The following is a 5,459-nucleotide window of genomic DNA, read 5'->3' as shown; positions in this document are numbered from 1 at the left end:
GCCAGCCTGGGCAAAGCATGCAGTTCCCACTCACGCCTCTGGGTGCTGCCCAACAGCTGTGGTCTGTCCCTCCCCTGCCGGGCCCTCCCACCTGGCAGGTACTCACCTTTGCTTGAACCCCCCTCCTGCCCTCTCAAAAGTGGCCACCTTCATTTAAAAAAAGGAAGCAGCCACTAATACTAAATATTTTCACAAATATCATCTCACTTGATCCTAGTTCTTAGTATTGCTGACTCCCATTTTGCACCTGGGAAAACAGAGGCACAGAGAGGCCAAGTGGCTTGCCGCAGGTTGCACAGAGGGGAAGAATCCTGACAAAGCCTTGGAAAGACAAGAAAGAGCCTGTGGAGCGGGAGTCACCTCCAGCGCCTGGGTGTGGGAAGCCGATACTCTAGCCTATTCTAGTCTCTGGGTACCACGAAGGGGAGAATGAGAGAGGAGGGCCTGCTGCAGGGGATGGAGCTCTGGGTGGGTTTCCAGTCTAACCTCTGCTGTGGTCTCACTGTGAGACCTGCGACAAGGCTCAACTCAGCTCTCCTTTTATATTAGTTAGACTTCCCATCCACAAGCATGCTAGGAAAATCTTCAAGGGTTCCTCCCCTCCTATGCTCAGTGTCAGGGTCTCTGCGCTCTCCCTGTCACTCAGGGTCCTGCACAGACCCTCTCCTGGAGCTGTGCTAGGGAGGAAGGAAAGGAGGAGGCCCTGTCCTCCAAAGCCTTGGAACGAAGTGGAGGGAGGGGAGCCTGAGGGAAAGTCTGGTCTGCAGGGAGTTGCATCATGGAGGGGGCTTCATCCTCCTTTCCCATTGGACCTCCTGCTCCCTCCTCTCAAACCATACCTAGCGTTGTCTGAGCAGGGCTTGCAGGGGTGACAGCAACTCTGGGGGTGGACTGAGAGTGCATCATCTGGTGTGAGGGTGTCAGCAGGACTTTGCTGAGTTGAAAGGCTTTCAGGGTGTGTGTGTGTGTGTGCGGGCGTGCATGCACATATGTGTGGATGCTCTACCCAAGCTGGGCTTCTTTCCAGGACTTCTTTTACTGATTGATTGGTTGATTGATTTGAGAGAGAGAGAGAGAGAAACATTGATTTGTTGTTTCACTTATTTATGCATTGATTGGTTGATTCTTGTATGTGCTGTGACTGAGGATTGAACCCGCAACCTTGGCGTATTGGAATGACCCTCTAACCAACTGAGCTACCTGGCCAGGTAGGCCAGGTCTTCTTAACTGTAGATTCCTAATACTCCATGAAGTCCCTCCCGACTTGGCACACTCCACTGACACACTGGTCTCCAGTCTCCCCTTCCCAGGCCGTATGTGGTGGCCTGAGTTGGGCCTGTTGCATTGGATGCTGCCTGAGTGTGTGCACATTTATTGCCCTCTAGGGTCCTGTCTTCCCCATTCAGGAAGTCCTTCCTCAAATCTGACCCAAATCCCCTGGGATGGAAGATGAGTTCTTCCCTCCCCAATGCCCTGGGCAGGGTTTTCTGCTTTCGCTGGCTGGGTGGTTGGGGGAAGGCTGCTCTCTCCCTATAGAATGGTGTGTGTGTGTGCTGGGGGGTAGGGGAGCATTCCTCTCCTCTCCTTGTTGGAAGCCTCTTGCAGAGAAGGGGAGAAAGATCAAGGAAGGTTTGGGTAATCAGACTGGCATGTTCACTGAGAGCTGGGGGTCATGGTCCCAGGAGGTGCTTTCCTGCCTCCCAGGACCTGCTATCTGGGAAGTTCATGGAAGTCCTCTCAAGACTAGATGTTTCATAGCACTTCCCAGATACATACAAAGTCTTGGGAGGTAATTTGGGGACTGTCTCTTCCACAGTGGGGAGTTGGGAGTGGAGGCTGAGCTTGGGAGGAAACTCCGGTGTCCTTCTTTCCTTAGCTGCCCCTGGCATTAGTTCCTACCCCTGCCCCTCTCGTCTGGCTGGGAGACTGCGTGGAGTCACTCTGTATGTGTGTATCTGTCTCCACACTCACCTGGCAGCTCAGAATGCCTGGGATCTTGAGACTAAGAGGGTCAAAGGAGTCAGTATTAACCCTTCATGGGTTAACCTGCCAAAAACCAGCTGATAGATCTAATCAAAGGCAGAACCTTTGGGGCAACACTCCAACTCATTTCTCTTTGCACTCTGAAGCCCATTTATACAGCAAACCCTTACTCGCACGCCCAAGTACCAAGATCCACAGTCTCCTGTATGCAATGTGTGTGTCCAGGAACAGATAAGAGACCAAGCTCACACAACGTGGTAAGTGCTTTGATTGGAGAAGCAGCAGCAGGAGCAATCTACCCGAAACTCACTCATGGGCTGTTACCTCATTACTCTTAATTGACATTGCTCCTGGCCCTCTAACAAGCCAGGGGAAGTCCCAGGCACAAGGAGCAAATTGTGGGTGATTTCCACCAGGAACCAGAAGGCTGGATTCTAACTTGGGACTGACTACTAGGCTGTTGCTCCTTGCCCCATTCTGCCACAGACAACAGCACCGGTAGCTGGAGAGGGTCAGGCCAAGGATGCTTAGTACATACTTGGTGCATGGAAGAGTGAGCAGAAGAGTACATGCCTGAATACCCTGCATTGCAACTGTCTGTCATGTGTGGCTTTTCCTTGATTCTGCGAGCATTTCTTGATGGCATATCCATGTTTGAAATCCCACTCTGGAACACAGGAAGGCTCCAGTGAATAAATGAATGATGAAGCCATCGATAAGGTCTGCTTTAGTAATGCTTCCTCATGTTCCACCCAGGAACATCTCATCAGGAGGTCCCACGACCCGACTACAGGCCTCTTCCCCCCCAGCACCTTGAGGAAATTCCACTCTCCCCTGGGCTGAGCATTGCCGTGGGGGCACAGAGAGAAGCCTGGCTCGTCCTGAGAGCTGGGGGTGGGACGGCCAGGCAGAAATGCCTTAAGAGATCATTGTGTCCAGCCTCCATGCCAGCCCTCACCCCTATTTTACTCCTCAGGCAGCAAGCAGGACCCCTTCTGAAATGACCAGCCTCTAGCACACCACCTGAGACTTAGTGGGCTTGCAATAAACATTAACAAGTGACTGCTGAATGGAAGAAACAGAGATGTTGGAAAAGGGTCTTGGTTTCTCAGGCCTCTTGCCACCTGGAAGTTTCCTCTCCAGTCACACTGCTCTCCTTGGAGCTATAGGAGGCTTGAAGGCTTTTGCCCACCTGGTCCAAGCCACCAGAACATCGCCCCCAGGAGATCATCCCTTGCAGAGATTCCTAAATGTCTCAGAATTACGGATGGGCTTGGGTCTGGGGAACTTGATGGGGAAAGCAGTATAAAATACAGGTCTGTGGGTCCAGTGAGTTACAATGGGGAGACTGGGAATCTGCATTTGAACAAGTGCTCCCCTGATTCTGAGGCAAGGGGTGATTGAGGCCTGCATTTTGAGCAACAAAAGCGCAGTGCCTGTCTCACTGAATGCTGGGAAATGACCTTGAGCCAGATAGCTGGTCTTTTTCTCTCCAAGAGGTACTGAGTTTTGTTTCTAGGGAAGAAGATCCTAGAGCCATGGAAATCTCAGGAGCTTGAGCTTGGTCCATTAGAGCCCACGCCACGCTTTCTGAGACCTACTCTGCACCAGCACCACACCAAGTTGTGGGTGGGGGATGGGTAGGGGAGACAGAGTGGCTCACAGCCTGGAGCAGGGAGAAGGATCCAGATAACAGAGTGAGCATGTTCAAAGAAGAGAGCTGGGCTTGACATGTCCCCTGGGCCAATTTTGGGACTTAAGTTTATCTTTGGCTACCAGGGTTCCTTCTTTGGGTCTAAACTAAATCTCTCTTGTTGCAAAGGATACTCTTACAGAGGTCATGTGAAGGGCTGGGCCTTTTCTTAGATCCTAGGGGCCCAGGAAACAGGAGGGATCATGGGGAGAGTGGGACAGTGCCCCCATCCTGTGTTAACCCCAATAGGGTGAGGAAGGGGGGGATGGTGAGGGGATAGTCAGCCACATCCTAAGATGGTGCCTCCTGGGCTCATCCTAGTCTGAGAGTTGCTCTCTTCTTCACTCCTCCCTTACAGTCACCCAATTCTTTTGTTGGGGAAGTTCATCTTGATATCTAACTTCAAGCTTTATTGCTTACAAGCAGGACATCTTCCCTTGCAGACTGGGAAAGTGAAAAATCTGACCCTCTTCTAGTCTTGCTTCTGAAGTCCATTAAAAATGCCTCACCATCCAGTCAAACCACGTTCCTCACTGGCCAGAGAAGCTCCTGGTTCACTCGCTCCTCCTCCCATGTGCTTCCTCTGCCTTTTCTCCTCCCCTTCTCCCCTCCCATTCCCATCCCTTGTGGAATGTAGGGAACCTCCAGTTCCTGCCCACACCCTCTCCTGGAACTCCAGGCTGCTGGAGGAGTGGGGGGAGGAGGACCAGTTTTTCCAGCCCTGAGACCAGCTCCCCCCCCCCCACCCCCCCAGGGACTCTTCCAAGCCCAGCAGGATGGCAACCAGGGCCTCCAAGGAATGTGGCAGATCCAGCTCTTGCTGCCATGAAGAGCCAGGGCATCCCTCCTACCCTCAGTCCCCTCCCTTGCTCCTAGAGGCTCTGGACCCTTTCAGATCCCACTCCACTGGGCCAAGCCACCCCTGCTTTCCTTCCCCCTGGTTGAGGGTGACCCTCAGGTTGGCCCACTCTGCTCTAACACATTTCCTGCTCCATCCTGTGTCCCCTGCTCCTGACCCTACCATTCTGTCCAGTCTGATGTCTGCCTCTAGGAGGACTTCTCAGACTGAGGGGTCACTGCTCCCTCCAGACTGTAGGTGCCCCAGTCTCAAGCCCTGACTACTTCAGTCACCGCCTATGTTCAGGCCCTGGCACAGTGAGTGCTCAGTAAATAACGCCCGCCTGCCTACCGGACTGCGGAACTACAAAACAAACGCATGGAGATGAATACACCTAGCAGAGGCATGGGCTGGCTGAAAAGCTAGGCTTACTGCACTGTCTGCTGCCATGGCTCATGAGTATCCAGCCTGTTCCTGCCAGCCTATCCTGGGGAACCCTCTCCACTCCTCAGGCCTCTCCACCCCCTTACCTCCTATTGTGTCCTCTCAGCATTAGCCCAGGACCCTCCCCTTCCTCTAATCCCCTTTGTCCCATCCTTTCTCTGACCCAGGATATGAACAGCCATTTCCCTCCACTTATTCCCCCTGCTCCTGGAAGCTCTCTCTGTCCTGAAGCCTTTCTGGAACTCAACTGGCTGATACTCATCATTTGGAGCCCTTTTGCCCCTCAGTGATTTTTCACCATATGTGGCCGTGAGCCAAGTCCCCCAACTGACCATTCCTGCGTCTGCCTGAGAGCTTGGTAGGTGGATAAATCAGTCTGAATCCTGGAGGTTACTTTGGATTAAGCTGCAGATACAGAGCAGGTGCAGCACAGGGGCAAACACTGATCCATACACGGCCAAGACCCACTCAGTTAGCAAGGATCCAGCCCTGTTCACAGCA

The sequence above is a fragment of the Furipterus horrens genome, unplaced genomic scaffold, assembly GCF_987537825.1.
Source record: "Furipterus horrens unplaced genomic scaffold, mFurHor1.1.pri manual_scaffold_11, whole genome shotgun sequence".
Classification (NCBI taxonomy): Eukaryota; Metazoa; Chordata; class Mammalia; order Chiroptera; family Furipteridae; genus Furipterus; species Furipterus horrens.
Note: the sequence above shows the minus strand (reverse complement) of the source record.